At 26.7% G+C, this 19,197-nt stretch overlaps 1 protein-coding gene across 1 annotated transcript in view; it reads left to right on the top strand.

Moving 5' to 3' along the window:
* The window catches only part of LOC137390801 (dynein axonemal heavy chain 8-like), a 93,653-nt gene that overhangs the window by 70,281 nt on the left and 4,175 nt on the right, over nt 1–19,197 (top strand). The gene's annotated exons all lie outside the window — the stretch shown is intronic.

Here is a 19,197-nt window from a genome sequence, read left to right as displayed (position 1 = left end):
GATAGAGATTGTATTCGGTTATTGTGTTTTACATAGGTTAACTATTGATAGAGATTGTATTCGGTTATTGTGTTTTACATAGGTTAACTATTGATAAAGATTGTATTCGGTTATTGTATTTTACATAGGTTAACTATTGATAAAGATTGTATTCGGTTATTGTATTTTACGTAGGTTAACTATTGATGAAGATTGTATTCGGTTATTGTATTTTACATAGGTTAACTATTGATAGAGATTGTATTCGGTTATTGTATTTTACGTAGGTTAACTATTGATAGAGATTGTATTCGGTTATTGTGTTTTACATAGGTTAACTATTGATAAAGATTGTATTCAGTTATTGTATTTTACATAGGTTAACTATTGATAGAGATTGTATTCAGTTATTGTATTTTACATAGGTTAACTATTGATAAAGATTGTATTCGGTTATTGTATTTTACATAGGTTAACTATTGATAGAGATTGTATTCAGTTATTGTATTTTACATAGGTTAACTATTGATAAAGATTGTATTCGGTTATTGTATTTTACGTAGGTTAACTATTGATGAAGATTGTATTCGGTTATTGTATTTTACATAGGTTAACTATTGATAAAGATTGTATTCGGTTATTGTATTTTACATAGGTTAACTATTGATAAAGATTGTATTCGGTTATTGTGTTTTACATAGGTTAACTATTGATAGAGATTGTATTCGGTTATTGTGTTTTACGTAGGTTAACTATTGATAGAGATTGTATTCGGTTATTGTATTTTACATAGGTTAACTATTGATAGAGATTGTATTCGGTTATTGTATTTTACGTAGGTTAACTATTGATAGAGATTGTATTCGGTTATTGTATTTTACATAGGTTAACTATTGATAGAGATTGTATTCGGTTATTGTATTTTACATAGGTTAACTATTGATAGAGATTGTATTCGGTTATTGTATTTTACATAGGTTAACTATTGATAAAGATTGCATTCGGTTATTGTATTTTACGTAGGTTAACTATTGATGAAGATTGTATTCGGTTATTGTATTTTACATAGGTTAACTATTGATAGAGATTGTATTCAGTTATTGTATTTTACGTAGGTTAACTATTGATGAAGATTGTATTCGGTTATTGTATTTTACATAGGTTAACTATTGATAGAGATTGTATTCGGTTATTGTATTTTACATAGGTTAACTATTGATAAAGATTGTATTCGGTTATTGTATTTTACGTAGGTTAACTATTGATGAAGATTGTATTCGGTTATTGTATTTTACATAGGTTAACTATTGATAGAGATTGTATTCGGTTATTGTATTTTACGTAGGTTAACTATTGATAAAGATTGTATTCAGTTATTGTATTTTACGTAGGTTAACTATTGATAGAGATTGTATTCGGTTATTGTATTTTACGTAGGTTAACTATTGATGAAGATTGTATTCGGTTATTGTATTTTACGTAGGTTAACTATTGATGAAGATTGTATTCAGTTATTGTATTTTACGTAGGTTAACTATTGATGAAGATTGTATTCGGTTATTGTATTTTACGTAGGTTAACTATTGATAAAGATTGTATTCAGTTATTGTATTTTACGTAGGTTAACTATTGATGAAGATTGTATTCGGTTATTGTATTTTACGTAGGTTAACTATTGATAAAGATTGTATTCAGTTATTGTATTTTACGTAGGTTAACTATTGATAGAGATTGCATTCGGTTATTGTATTTTACGTAGGTTAACTATTGATAGAGATTGTATTCAGTTATTGTATTTTACGTAGGTTAACTATTGATAAAGATTGTATTCGGTTATTGTGTTTTACATAGGTTAACTATTGATAGAGATTGTATTCGGTTATTGTATTTTACGTAGGTTAACTATTGATGAAGATTGTATTCGGTTATTGTATTTTACGTAGGTTAACTATTGATAGAGATTGTATTCGGTTATTGTATTTTACGTAGGTTAACTATTGATGAAGATTGTATTCGGTTATTGTATTTTACGTAGGTTAACTATTGATGAAGATTGTATTCAGTTATTGTATTTTACGTAGGTTAACTATTGATGAAGATTGTATTCGGTTATTGTATTTTACGTAGGTTAACTATTGATAAAGATTGTATTCAGTTATTGTATTTTACGTAGGTTAACTATTGATAGAGATTGCATTCGGTTATTGTATTTTACGTAGGTTAACTATTGATAGAGATTGTATTCAGTTATTGTATTTTACGTAGGTTAACTATTGATAAAGATTGTATTCGGTTATTGTGTTTTACATAGGTTAACTATTGATAGAGATTGTATTCGGTTATTGTATTTTACGTAGGTTAACTATTGATGAAGATTGTATTCGGTTATTGTATTTTACATAGGTTAACTATTGATAGAGATTGTATTCGGTTATTGTATTTTACGTAGGTTAACTATTGATGAAGATTGTATTCGGTTATTGTATTTTACGTAGGTTAACTATTGATAAAGATTGTATTCAGTTATTGTATTTTACGTAGGTTAACTATTGATAGAGATTGCATTCGGTTATTGTATTTTACGTAGGTTAACTATTGATAGAGATTGTATTCAGTTATTGTATTTTACATAGGTTAACTATTGATGAAGATTGTATTCGGTTATTGTATTTTACGTAGGTTAACTATTGATAAAGATTGTATTCAGTTATTGTATTTTACGTAGGTTAACTATTGATAGAGATTGCATTCGGTTATTGTATTTTACGTAGGTTAACTATTGATAGAGATTGTATTCAGTTATTGTATTTTACATAGGTTAACTATTGATAAAGATTGTATTCGGTTATTGTATTTTACATAGGTTAACTATTGATAGAGATTGCATTCGGTTATTGTATTTTACATAGGTTAACTATTGATAAAGATTGTATTCGGTTATTGTATTTTACGTAGGTTAACTATTGATGAAGATTGTATTCGGTTATTGTATTTTACATAGGTTAACTATTGATAGAGATTGTATTCGGTTATTGTATTTTACGTAGGTTAACTATTGATAAAGATTGTATTCAGTTATTGTATTTTACGTAGGTTAACTATTGATAGAGATTGTATTCGGTTATTGTATTTTACGTAGGTTAACTATTGATGAAGATTGTATTCGGTTATTGTATTTTACGTAGGTTAACTATTGATGAAGATTGTATTCAGTTATTGTATTTTACGTAGGTTAACTATTGATGAAGATTGTATTCGGTTATTGTATTTTACGTAGGTTAACTATTGATAAAGATTGTATTCAGTTATTGTATTTTACGTAGGTTAACTATTGATGAAGATTGTATTCGGTTATTGTATTTTACGTAGGTTAACTATTGATAAAGATTGTATTCAGTTATTGTATTTTACGTAGGTTAACTATTGATAGAGATTGCATTCGGTTATTGTATTTTACGTAGGTTAACTATTGATAGAGATTGTATTCAGTTATTGTATTTTACGTAGGTTAACTATTGATAAAGATTGTATTCGGTTATTGTGTTTTACATAGGTTAACTATTGATAGAGATTGTATTCGGTTATTGTATTTTACGTAGGTTAACTATTGATGAAGATTGTATTCGGTTATTGTATTTTACGTAGGTTAACTATTGATAGAGATTGTATTCGGTTATTGTATTTTACGTAGGTTAACTATTGATGAAGATTGTATTCGGTTATTGTATTTTACGTAGGTTAACTATTGATGAAGATTGTATTCAGTTATTGTATTTTACGTAGGTTAACTATTGATGAAGATTGTATTCGGTTATTGTATTTTACGTAGGTTAACTATTGATAAAGATTGTATTCAGTTATTGTATTTTACGTAGGTTAACTATTGATAGAGATTGCATTCGGTTATTGTATTTTACGTAGGTTAACTATTGATAGAGATTGTATTCAGTTATTGTATTTTACGTAGGTTAACTATTGATAAAGATTGTATTCGGTTATTGTGTTTTACATAGGTTAACTATTGATAGAGATTGTATTCGGTTATTGTATTTTACGTAGGTTAACTATTGATGAAGATTGTATTCGGTTATTGTATTTTACATAGGTTAACTATTGATAGAGATTGTATTCGGTTATTGTATTTTACGTAGGTTAACTATTGATGAAGATTGTATTCGGTTATTGTATTTTACGTAGGTTAACTATTGATAAAGATTGTATTCAGTTATTGTATTTTACGTAGGTTAACTATTGATAGAGATTGCATTCGGTTATTGTATTTTACGTAGGTTAACTATTGATAGAGATTGTATTCAGTTATTGTATTTTACGTAGGTTAACTATTGATGAAGATTGTATTCGGTTATTGTATTTTACGTAGGTTAACTATTGATAAAGATTGTATTCAGTTATTGTATTTTACGTAGGTTAACTATTGATAGAGATTGCATTCGGTTATTGTATTTTACGTAGGTTAACTATTGATAGAGATTGTATTCAGTTATTGTATTTTACATAGGTTAACTATTGATAAAGATTGTATTCGGTTATTGTATTTTACATAGGTTAACTATTGATAGAGATTGCATTCGGTTATTGTATTTTACATAGGTTAACTATTGATAAAGATTGTATTCGGTTATTGTATTTTACATAGGTTAACTATTGATAAAGATTGTATTCGGTTATTGTATTTTACGTAGGTTAACTATTGATGAAGATTGTATTCGGTTATTGTATTTTACGTAGGTTAACTATTGATGAAGATTGTATTCGGTTATTGTATTTTACGTAGGTTAACTATTGATGAAGATTGTATTCAGTTATTGTATTTTACGTAGGTTAACTATTGATAAAGATTGTATTCGGTTATTGTATTTTACGTAGGTTAACTATTGATAAAGATTGTATTCGGTTATTGTATTTTACGTAGGTTAACTATTGATAAAGATTGTATTCGGTTATTGTGTTTTACATAGGTTAACTATTGATAAAGATTGTATTCGGTTATTGTGTTTTACATAGGTTAACTATTGATAGAGATTGCATTCGGTTATTGTATTTTACGTAGGTTAACTATTGATAGAGATTGTATTCAGTTATTGTATTTTACGTAGGTTAACTATTGATAAAGATTGTATTCGGTTATTGTGTTTTACATAGGTTAACTATTGATAGAGATTGCATTCGGTTATTGTATTTTACGTAGGTTAACTATTGATAGAGATTGTATTCAGTTATTGTATTTTACGTAGGTTAACTATTGATAAAGATTGTATTCGGTTATTGTGTTTTACATAGGTTAACTATTGATAGAGATTGTATTCGGTTATTGTATTTTACGTAGGTTAACTATTGATGAAGATTGTATTCGGTTATTGTGTTTTACATAGGTTAACTATTGATAGAGATTGTATTCAGTTATTGTATTTTACGTAGGTTAACTATTGATGAAGATTGTATTCGGTTATTGTATTTTACGTAGGTTAACTATTGATAGAGATTGTATTCGGTTATTGTATTTTACGTAGGTTAACTATTGATGAAGATTGTATTCGGTTATTGTATTTTACATAGGTTAACTATTGATAGAGATTGTATTCGGTTATTGTATTTTACATAGGTTAACTATTGATAGAGATTGTATTCGGTTATTGTATTTTACGTAGGTTAACTATTGATGAAGATTGTATTCGGTTATTGTATTTTACGTAGGTTAACTATTGATGAAGATTGTATTCGGTTATTGTATTTTACGTAGGTTAACTATTGATAAAGATTGTATTCAGTTATTGTATTTTACGTAGGTTAACTATTGATAGAGATTGCATTCGGTTATTGTATTTTACGTAGGTTAACTATTGATAGAGATTGTATTCAGTTATTGTATTTTACATAGGTTAACTATTGATAAAGATTGTATTCGGTTATTGTATTTTACATAGGTTAACTATTGATAGAGATTGCATTCGGTTATTGTATTTTACATAGGTTAACTATTGATAGAGATTGTATTCGGTTATTGTATTTTACGTAGGTTAACTATTGATAAAGATTGTATTCGGTTATTGTATTTTACATAGGTTAACTATTGATAGAGATTGTATTCAGTTATTGTATTTTACATAGGTTAACTATTGATAAAGATTGTATTCGGTTATTGTATTTTACATAGGTTAACTATTGATAGAGATTGCATTCGGTTATTGTATTTTACATAGGTTAACTATTGATAGAGATTGTATTCAGTTATTGTATTTTACATAGGTTAACTATTGATAAAGATTGTATTCGGTTATTGTATTTTACATAGGTTAACTATTGATAGAGATTGTATTCGGTTATTGTATTTTACATAGGTTAACTATTGATAGAGATTGTATTCGGTTATTGTATTTTACATAGGTTAACTATTGATAGAGATTGTATTCGGTTATTGTATTTTACATAGGTTAACTATTGATAAAGATTGCATTCGGTTATTGTATTTTACGTAGGTTAACTATTGATGAAGATTGTATTCGGTTATTGTATTTTACATAGGTTAACTATTGATAGAGATTGTATTCAGTTATTGTATTTTACGTAGGTTAACTATTGATGAAGATTGTATTCGGTTATTGTATTTTACATAGGTTAACTATTGATAGAGATTGTATTCGGTTATTGTATTTTACATAGGTTAACTATTGATAAAGATTGTATTCGGTTATTGTATTTTACGTAGGTTAACTATTGATGAAGATTGTATTCGGTTATTGTATTTTACATAGGTTAACTATTGATAGAGATTGTATTCGGTTATTGTATTTTACGTAGGTTAACTATTGATAAAGATTGTATTCAGTTATTGTATTTTACGTAGGTTAACTATTGATAGAGATTGTATTCGGTTATTGTATTTTACGTAGGTTAACTATTGATGAAGATTGTATTCGGTTATTGTATTTTACGTAGGTTAACTATTGATGAAGATTGTATTCAGTTATTGTATTTTACGTAGGTTAACTATTGATGAAGATTGTATTCGGTTATTGTATTTTACGTAGGTTAACTATTGATAAAGATTGTATTCAGTTATTGTATTTTACGTAGGTTAACTATTGATGAAGATTGTATTCGGTTATTGTATTTTACGTAGGTTAACTATTGATAAAGATTGTATTCAGTTATTGTATTTTACGTAGGTTAACTATTGATAGAGATTGCATTCGGTTATTGTATTTTACGTAGGTTAACTATTGATAGAGATTGTATTCAGTTATTGTATTTTACGTAGGTTAACTATTGATAAAGATTGTATTCGGTTATTGTGTTTTACATAGGTTAACTATTGATAGAGATTGTATTCGGTTATTGTATTTTACGTAGGTTAACTATTGATGAAGATTGTATTCGGTTATTGTATTTTACGTAGGTTAACTATTGATAGAGATTGTATTCGGTTATTGTATTTTACGTAGGTTAACTATTGATGAAGATTGTATTCGGTTATTGTATTTTACGTAGGTTAACTATTGATGAAGATTGTATTCAGTTATTGTATTTTACGTAGGTTAACTATTGATGAAGATTGTATTCGGTTATTGTATTTTACGTAGGTTAACTATTGATAAAGATTGTATTCAGTTATTGTATTTTACGTAGGTTAACTATTGATAGAGATTGCATTCGGTTATTGTATTTTACGTAGGTTAACTATTGATAGAGATTGTATTCAGTTATTGTATTTTACGTAGGTTAACTATTGATAAAGATTGTATTCGGTTATTGTGTTTTACATAGGTTAACTATTGATAGAGATTGTATTCGGTTATTGTATTTTACGTAGGTTAACTATTGATGAAGATTGTATTCGGTTATTGTATTTTACATAGGTTAACTATTGATAGAGATTGTATTCGGTTATTGTATTTTACGTAGGTTAACTATTGATGAAGATTGTATTCGGTTATTGTATTTTACGTAGGTTAACTATTGATAAAGATTGTATTCAGTTATTGTATTTTACGTAGGTTAACTATTGATAGAGATTGCATTCGGTTATTGTATTTTACGTAGGTTAACTATTGATAGAGATTGTATTCAGTTATTGTATTTTACGTAGGTTAACTATTGATGAAGATTGTATTCGGTTATTGTATTTTACGTAGGTTAACTATTGATAAAGATTGTATTCAGTTATTGTATTTTACGTAGGTTAACTATTGATAGAGATTGCATTCGGTTATTGTATTTTACGTAGGTTAACTATTGATAGAGATTGTATTCAGTTATTGTATTTTACATAGGTTAACTATTGATAAAGATTGTATTCGGTTATTGTATTTTACATAGGTTAACTATTGATAGAGATTGCATTCGGTTATTGTATTTTACATAGGTTAACTATTGATAAAGATTGTATTCGGTTATTGTATTTTACGTAGGTTAACTATTGATGAAGATTGTATTCGGTTATTGTATTTTACATAGGTTAACTATTGATAGAGATTGTATTCGGTTATTGTATTTTACGTAGGTTAACTATTGATAAAGATTGTATTCAGTTATTGTATTTTACGTAGGTTAACTATTGATAGAGATTGTATTCGGTTATTGTATTTTACGTAGGTTAACTATTGATGAAGATTGTATTCGGTTATTGTATTTTACGTAGGTTAACTATTGATGAAGATTGTATTCAGTTATTGTATTTTACGTAGGTTAACTATTGATGAAGATTGTATTCGGTTATTGTATTTTACGTAGGTTAACTATTGATAAAGATTGTATTCAGTTATTGTATTTTACGTAGGTTAACTATTGATGAAGATTGTATTCGGTTATTGTATTTTACGTAGGTTAACTATTGATAAAGATTGTATTCAGTTATTGTATTTTACGTAGGTTAACTATTGATAGAGATTGTATTCGGTTATTGTATTTTACGTAGGTTAACTATTGATAGAGATTGTATTCAGTTATTGTATTTTACGTAGGTTAACTATTGATAAAGATTGTATTCGGTTATTGTGTTTTACATAGGTTAACTATTGATAGAGATTGTATTCGGTTATTGTATTTTACGTAGGTTAACTATTGATGAAGATTGTATTCGGTTATTGTATTTTACGTAGGTTAACTATTGATAGAGATTGTATTCGGTTATTGTATTTTACGTAGGTTAACTATTGATGAAGATTGTATTCGGTTATTGTATTTTACGTAGGTTAACTATTGATGAAGATTGTATTCAGTTATTGTATTTTACGTAGGTTAACTATTGATGAAGATTGTATTCGGTTATTGTATTTTACGTAGGTTAACTATTGATAAAGATTGTATTCAGTTATTGTATTTTACGTAGGTTAACTATTGATAGAGATTGCATTCGGTTATTGTATTTTACGTAGGTTAACTATTGATAGAGATTGTATTCAGTTATTGTATTTTACGTAGGTTAACTATTGATAAAGATTGTATTCGGTTATTGTGTTTTACATAGGTTAACTATTGATAGAGATTGTATTCGGTTATTGTATTTTACGTAGGTTAACTATTGATGAAGATTGTATTCGGTTATTGTATTTTACATAGGTTAACTATTGATAGAGATTGTATTCGGTTATTGTATTTTACGTAGGTTAACTATTGATGAAGATTGTATTCGGTTATTGTATTTTACGTAGGTTAACTATTGATAAAGATTGTATTCAGTTATTGTATTTTACGTAGGTTAACTATTGATAGAGATTGCATTCGGTTATTGTATTTTACGTAGGTTAACTATTGATAGAGATTGTATTCAGTTATTGTATTTTACGTAGGTTAACTATTGATGAAGATTGTATTCGGTTATTGTATTTTACGTAGGTTAACTATTGATAAAGATTGTATTCAGTTATTGTATTTTACGTAGGTTAACTATTGATAGAGATTGCATTCGGTTATTGTATTTTACGTAGGTTAACTATTGATAGAGATTGTATTCAGTTATTGTATTTTACATAGGTTAACTATTGATAAAGATTGTATTCGGTTATTGTATTTTACATAGGTTAACTATTGATAGAGATTGCATTCGGTTATTGTATTTTACATAGGTTAACTATTGATAAAGATTGTATTCGGTTATTGTATTTTACATAGGTTAACTATTGATAAAGATTGTATTCGGTTATTGTATTTTACGTAGGTTAACTATTGATGAAGATTGTATTCGGTTATTGTATTTTACGTAGGTTAACTATTGATGAAGATTGTATTCGGTTATTGTATTTTACGTAGGTTAACTATTGATGAAGATTGTATTCAGTTATTGTATTTTACGTAGGTTAACTATTGATAAAGATTGTATTCGGTTATTGTATTTTACGTAGGTTAACTATTGATAAAGATTGTATTCGGTTATTGTATTTTACGTAGGTTAACTATTGATAAAGATTGTATTCGGTTATTGTGTTTTACATAGGTTAACTATTGATAAAGATTGTATTCGGTTATTGTGTTTTACATAGGTTAACTATTGATAGAGATTGCATTCGGTTATTGTATTTTACGTAGGTTAACTATTGATAGAGATTGTATTCAGTTATTGTATTTTACGTAGGTTAACTATTGATAAAGATTGTATTCGGTTATTGTGTTTTACATAGGTTAACTATTGATAGAGATTGCATTCGGTTATTGTATTTTACGTAGGTTAACTATTGATAGAGATTGTATTCAGTTATTGTATTTTACGTAGGTTAACTATTGATAAAGATTGTATTCGGTTATTGTGTTTTACATAGGTTAACTATTGATAGAGATTGTATTCGGTTATTGTATTTTACGTAGGTTAACTATTGATGAAGATTGTATTCGGTTATTGTGTTTTACATAGGTTAACTATTGATAGAGATTGTATTCAGTTATTGTATTTTACGTAGGTTAACTATTGATGAAGATTGTATTCGGTTATTGTATTTTACGTAGGTTAACTATTGATAGAGATTGTATTCGGTTATTGTATTTTACGTAGGTTAACTATTGATGAAGATTGTATTCGGTTATTGTATTTTACATAGGTTAACTATTGATAGAGATTGTATTCGGTTATTGTATTTTACATAGGTTAACTATTGATAGAGATTGTATTCGGTTATTGTATTTTACGTAGGTTAACTATTGATGAAGATTGTATTCGGTTATTGTATTTTACGTAGGTTAACTATTGATGAAGATTGTATTCGGTTATTGTATTTTACGTAGGTTAACTATTGATAAAGATTGTATTCAGTTATTGTATTTTACGTAGGTTAACTATTGATAGAGATTGCATTCGGTTATTGTATTTTACGTAGGTTAACTATTGATAGAGATTGTATTCAGTTATTGTATTTTACATAGGTTAACTATTGATAAAGATTGTATTCGGTTATTGTATTTTACATAGGTTAACTATTGATAGAGATTGCATTCGGTTATTGTATTTTACATAGGTTAACTATTGATAGAGATTGTATTCGGTTATTGTATTTTACGTAGGTTAACTATTGATAAAGATTGTATTCGGTTATTGTATTTTACATAGGTTAACTATTGATAAAGATTGTATTCAGTTATTGTATTTTACGTAGGTTAACTATTGATGAAGATTGTATTCGGTTATTGTATTTTACGTAGGTTAACTATTGATGAAGATTGTATTCAGTTATTGTATTTTACGTAGGTTAACTATTGATGAAGATTGTATTCGGTTATTGTATTTTACGTAGGTTAACTATTGATAGAGATTGCATTCGGTTATTGTATTTTACGTAGGTTAACTATTGATAGAGATTGTATTCAGTTATTGTATTTTACGTAGGTTAACTATTGATAAAGATTGTATTCAGTTATTGTATTTTACGTAGGTTAACTATTGATAGAGATTGCATTCGGTTATTGTATTTTACGTAGGTTAACTATTGATAGAGATTGTATTCAGTTATTGTATTTTACGTAGGTTAACTATTGATAAAGATTGTATTCAGTTATTGTGTTTTACATAGGTTAACTATTGATAAAGATTGTATTCAGTTATTGTATTTTACATAGGTTAACTATTGATAAAGATTGTATTCAGTTATTGTATTTTACGTAGGTTAACTATTGATAGAGATTGCATTCGGTTATTGTATTTTACGTAGGTTAACTATTGATAGAGATTGTATTCAGTTATTGTATTTTACATAGGTTAACTATTGATAGAGATTGTATTCGGTTATTGTGTTTTACATAGGTTAACTATTGATAAAGATTGTATTCGGTTATTGTATTTTACGTAGGTTAACTATTGATAAAGATTGTATTCGGTTATTGTATTTTACGTAGGTTAACTATTGATAGAGATTGTATTCGGTTATTGTATTTTACGTAGGTTAACTATTGATAGAGATTGTATTCGGTTATTGTATTTTACATAGGTTAACTATTGATAGAGATTGTATTCGGTTATTGTATTTTACGTAGGTTAACTATTGATAGAGATTGCATTCGGTTATTGTATTTTACGTAGGTTAACTATTGATAGAGATTGTATTCAGTTATTGTATTTTACATAGGTTAACTATTGATAAAGATTGTATTCGGTTATTGTATTTTACATAGGTTAACTATTGATAGAGATTGCATTCGGTTATTGTATTTTACATAGGTTAACTATTGATAGAGATTGTATTCGGTTATTGTATTTTACGTAGGTTAACTATTGATAAAGATTGTATTCGGTTATTGTATTTTACATAGGTTAACTATTGATAAAGATTGTATTCAGTTATTGTATTTTACGTAGGTTAACTATTGATGAAGATTGTATTCGGTTATTGTATTTTACGTAGGTTAACTATTGATGAAGATTGTATTCAGTTATTGTATTTTACGTAGGTTAACTATTGATGAAGATTGTATTCGGTTATTGTATTTTACGTAGGTTAACTATTGATAGAGATTGCATTCGGTTATTGTATTTTACGTAGGTTAACTATTGATAGAGATTGTATTCAGTTATTGTATTTTACGTAGGTTAACTATTGATAAAGATTGTATTCAGTTATTGTATTTTACGTAGGTTAACTATTGATAGAGATTGCATTCGGTTATTGTATTTTACGTAGGTTAACTATTGATAGAGATTGTATTCAGTTATTGTATTTTACGTAGGTTAACTATTGATAAAGATTGTATTCAGTTATTGTGTTTTACATAGGTTAACTATTGATAAAGATTGTATTCAGTTATTGTATTTTACATAGGTTAACTATTGATAAAGATTGTATTCAGTTATTGTATTTTACGTAGGTTAACTATTGATAGAGATTGCATTCGGTTATTGTATTTTACGTAGGTTAACTATTGATAGAGATTGTATTCAGTTATTGTATTTTACATAGGTTAACTATTGATAGAGATTGTATTCGGTTATTGTGTTTTACATAGGTTAACTATTGATAAAGATTGTATTCGGTTATTGTATTTTACGTAGGTTAACTATTGATAAAGATTGTATTCGGTTATTGTATTTTACGTAGGTTAACTATTGATAGAGATTGTATTCGGTTATTGTATTTTACGTAGGTTAACTATTGATAGAGATTGTATTCGGTTATTGTATTTTACATAGGTTAACTATTGATAGAGATTGTATTCGGTTATTGTATTTTACGTAGGTTAACTATTGATAAAGATTGTATTCGGTTATTGTATTTTACGTAGGTTAACTATTGATGAAGATTGTATTCGGTTATTGTATTTTACATAGGTTAACTATTGATAGAGATTGTATTCGGTTATTGTATTTTACGTAGGTTAACTATTGATAGAGATTGTATTCGGTTATTGTATTTTACGTAGGTTAACTATTGATAGAGATTGTATTCAGTTATTGTATTTTACGTAGGTTAACTATTGATAGAGATTGTATTCGGTTATTGTATTTTACGTAGGTTAACTATTGATAGAGATTGTATTCGGTTATTGTATTTTACGTAGGTTAACTATTGATGAAGATTGTATTCGGTTATTGTATTTTACATAGGTTAACTATTGATGAAGATTGTATTCGGTTATTGTATTTTACATAGGTTAACTATTGATAGAGATTGTATTCGGTTATTGTATTTTACGTAGGTTAACTATTGATAGAGATTGTATTCGGTTATTGTATTTTACGTAGGTTAACTATTGATAGAGATTGTATTCAGTTATTGTATTTTACATAGGTTAACTATTGATAGAGATTGTATTCAGTTATTGTATTTTACGTAGGTTAACTATTGATAAAGATTGTATTCGGTTATTGTATTTTACGTAGGTTAACTATTGATGAAGATTGTATTCGGTTATTGTATTTTACATAGGTTAACTATTGATAGAGATTGTATTCGGTTATTGTATTTTACGTAGGTTAACTATTGATAGAGATTGTATTCGGTTATTGTATTTTACGTAGGTTAACTATTGATGAAGATTGTATTCGGTTATTGTATTTTACATAGGTTAACTATTGATAGAGATTGTATTCGGTTATTGTATTTTACATAGGTTAACTATTGATAAAGATTGTATTCGGTTATTGTATTTTACGTAGGTTAACTATTGATAGAGATTGTATTCGGTTATTGTATTTTACGTAGGTTAACTATTGATAGAGATTGTATTCGGTTATTGTATTTTACGTAGGTTAACTATTGATGAAGATTGTATTCGGTTATTGTATTTTACATAGGTTAACTATTGATGAAGATTGTATTCGGTTATTGTATTTTACATAGGTTAACTATTGATAGAGATTGTATTCGGTTATTGTATTTTACGTAGGTTAACTATTGATAAAGATTGTATTCAGTTATTGTATTTTACGTAGGTTAACTATTGATAGAGATTGCATTCGGTTATTGTATTTTACGTAGGTTAACTATTGATAGAGATTGTATTCGGTTATTGTATTTTACATAGGTTAACTATTGATGAAGATTGCATTCGGTTATTGTGTTTTACATAGGTTAACTATTGATAAAGATTGTATTCGGTTATTGTATTTTACGTAGGTTAACTATTGATGAAGATTGTATTCGGTTATTGTATTTTACATAGGTTAACTATTGATGAAGATTGTATTCGGTTATTGTATTTTACATAGGTTAACTATTGATAGAGATTGTATTCGGTTATTGTATTTTACGTAGGTTAACTATTGATAAAGATTGTATTCAGTTATTGTATTTTACGTAGGTTAACTATTGATAGAGATTGCATTCGGTTATTGTATTTTACGTAGGTTAACTATTGATAGAGATTGTATTCGGTTATTGTATTTTACATAGGTTAACTATTGATAGAGATTGTATTCAGTTATTGTGTTTTACATAGGTTAACTATTGATAGAGATTGTATTCGGTTATTGTGTTTTACATAGGTTAACTATTGATAAAGATTGTATTCGGTTATTGTATTTTACGTAGGTTAACTATTGATGAAGATTGTATTCGGTTATTGTATTTTACATAGGTTAACTATTGATGAAGATTGTATTCCGTTATTGTATTTTACATAGGTTAACTATTGATAGAGATTGTATTCGGTTATTGTATTTTACGTAGGTTAACTATTGATAAAGATTGTATTCAGTTATTGTATTTTACGTAGGTTAACTATTGATAGAGATTGCATTCGGTTATTGTATTTTACGTAGGTTAACTATTGATAGAGATTGTATTCGGTTATTGTATTTTACATAGGTTAACTATTGATAGAGATTGTATTCGGTTATTGTGTTTTACATAGGTTAACTATTGATAAAGATTGTATTCGGTTATTGTATTTTACGTAGGTTAACTATTGATAAAGATTGTATTCAGTTATTGTATTTTACGTAGGTTAACTATTGATAGAGATTGCATTCGGTTATTGTATTTTACGTAGGTTAACTATTGATAGAGATTGTATTCGGTTATTGTATTTTACATAGGTTAACTATTGATAGAGATTGTATTCAGTTATTGTATTTTACATAGGTTAACTATTGATAAAGATTGTATTTGGTTATTGTATTTTACATAGGTTAACTATTGATAAAGATTGTATTCAGTTATTGTATTTTACGTAGGTTAACTATTGATAGAGATTGCATTCGGTTATTGTATTTTACGTAGGTTAACTATTGATAGAGATTGTATTCAGTTATTGTATTTTACATAGGTTAACTATTGATAGAGATTGTATTCGGTTATTGTGTTTTACATAGGTTAACTATTGATAAAGATTGTATTCGGTTATTGTATTTTACATAGGTTAACTATTGATAGAGATTGTATTCGGTTATTGTGTTTTACATAGGTTAACTATTGATAAAGATTGTATTCGGTTATTGTATTTTACGTAGGTTAACTATTGATAGAGATTGTATTCGGTTATTGTATTTTACGTAGGTTAACTATTGATAAAGATTGTATTCGGTTATTGTATTTTACGTAGGTTAACTATTGATGAAGATTGTATTCGGTTATTGTATTTTACATAGGTTAACTATTGATAAAGATTGTATTCGGTTATTGTATTTTACGTAGGTTAACTATTGATAAAGATTGTATTCGGTTATTGTATTTTACGTAGGTTAACTATTGATAGAGATTGTATTCGGTTATTGTATTTTACGTAGGTTAACTATTGATAGAGATTGTATTCGGTTATTGTATTTTACATAGGTTAACTATTGATAGAGATTGTATTCGGTTATTGTGTTTTACATAGGTTAACTATTGATAAAGATTGTATTCGGTTATTGTATTTTACATAGGTTAACTATTGATAAAGATTGTATTCGGTTATTGTGTTTTACATAGGTTAACTATTGATAGAGATTGTATTCGGTTATTGTATTTTACATAGGTTAACTATTGATAGAGATTGTATTCGGTTATTGTATTTTACGTAGGTTAACTATTGATGAAGATTGTATTCGGTTATTGTATTTTACATAGGTTAACTATTGATGAAGATTGTATTCGGTTATTGTATTTTACATAGGTTAACTATTGATAGAGATTGTATTCGGTTATTGTGTTTTACATAGGTTAACTATTGATAAAGATTGTATTCGGTTATTGTATTTTACGTAGGTTAACTATTGATAGAGATTGTATTCGGTTATTGTATTTTACGTAGGTTAACTATTGATAGAGATTGTATTCGGTTATTGTATTTTACATAGGTTAACTATTGATAGAGATTGTATTCGGTTATTGTGTTTTACATAGGTTAACTATTGATAAAGATTGTATTCGGTTATTGTATTTTACATAGGTTAACTATTGATAAAGATTGTATTCGGTTATTGTGTTTTACATAGGTTAACTATTGATAAAGATTGCATTCGGTTATTGTATTTTACATAGGTTAACTATTGATAGAGATTGTATTCGGTTATTGTATTTTACGTAGGTTAACTATTGATAGAGATTGTATTCGGTTATTGTATTTTACATAGGTTAACTATTGATAAAGATTGTATTCGGTTATTGTATTTTACATAGGTTAACTATTGATAAAGATTGTATTCGGTTATTGTGTTTTACATAGGTTAACTATTGATAAAGATTGTATTCGGTTATTGTGTTTTACATAGGTTAACTATTGATAAAGATTGCATTCGGTTATTGTATTTTACATAGGTTAACTATTGATAGAGATTGTATTCGGTTATTGTATTTTACGTAGGTTAACTATTGATGAAGATTGTATTCGGTTATTGTATTTTACATAGGTTAACTATTGATGAAGATTGTATTCGGTTATTGTATTTTACATAGGTTAACTATTGATAAAGATTGTATTCGGTTATTGTATTTTACGTAGGTTAACTATTGATAGAGATTGTATTCGGTTATTGTATTTTACGTAGGTTAACTATTGATAGAGATTGTATTCGGTTATTGTATTTTACATAGGTTAACTATTGATAGAGATTGTATTCGGTTATTGTATTTTACATAGGTTAACTATTGATAGAGATTGTATTCGGTTATTGTATTTTACGTAGGTTAACTATTGATGAAGATTGTATTCGGTTATTGTATTTTACATAGGTTAACTATTGATGAAGATTGTATTCGGTTATTGTATTTTACATAGGTTAACTATTGATAGAGATTGTATTCGGTTATTGTATTTTACGTAGGTTAACTATTGATAAAGATTGTATTCAGTTATTGTATTTTACGTAGGTTAACTATTGATAGAGATTGCATTCGGTTATTGTATTTTACGTAGGTTAACTATTGATAGAGATTGTATTCAGTTATTGTATTTTACGTAGGTTAACTATTGATAGAGATTGTATTCGGTTATTGTATTTTACATAGGTTAACTATTGATAAAGATTGTATTCGGTTATTGTATTTTACATAGGTTAACTATTGATAAAGATTGTATTCGGTTATTGTGTTTTACATAGGTTAACTATTGATAAAGATTGTATTCGGTTATTGTGTTTTACATAGGTTAACTATTGATAAAGATTGCATTCGGTTATTGTATTTTACATAGGTTAACTATTGATAGAGATTGTATTCGGTTATTGTATTTTACGTAGGTTAACTATTGATGAAGATTGTATTCGGTTATTGTATTTTACATAGGTTAACTATTGATGAAGATTGTATTCGGTTATTGTATTTTACATAGGTTAACTATTGATAAAGATTGTATTCGGTTATTGTATTTTACGTAGGTTAACTATTGATAGAGATTGTATTCGGTTATTGTATTTTACGTAGGTTAACTATTGATAGAGATTGTATTCGGTTATTGTATTTTACATAGGTTAACTATTGATAGAGATTGTATTCGGTTATTGTGTTTTACATAGGTTAACTATTGATAAAGATTGTATTCGGTTATTGTATTTTACATAGGTTAACTATTGATAAAGATTGTATTCGGTTATTGTGTTTTACATAGGTTAACTATTGATAAAGATTGCATTCGGTTATTGTATTTTACATAGGTTAACTATTGATAGAGATTGTATTCGGTTATTGTATTTTACATAGGTTAACTATTGATAGAGATTGTATTCGGTTATTGTATTTTACATAGGTTAACTATTGATAGAGATTGTATTCGGTTATTGTATTTTACATAGGTTAACTATTGATAGAGATTGTATTCGGTTATTGTATTTTACGTAGGTTAACTATTGATGAAGATTGTATT

This window comes from Watersipora subatra, chromosome 3, assembly GCF_963576615.1.
Source record: "Watersipora subatra chromosome 3, tzWatSuba1.1, whole genome shotgun sequence".
Lineage (NCBI taxonomy): Eukaryota > Metazoa > Bryozoa > Gymnolaemata > Cheilostomatida > Watersiporidae > Watersipora > Watersipora subatra.
Note: the sequence above shows the minus strand (reverse complement) of the source record. Positions and strands in the feature narration are given on the sequence as shown.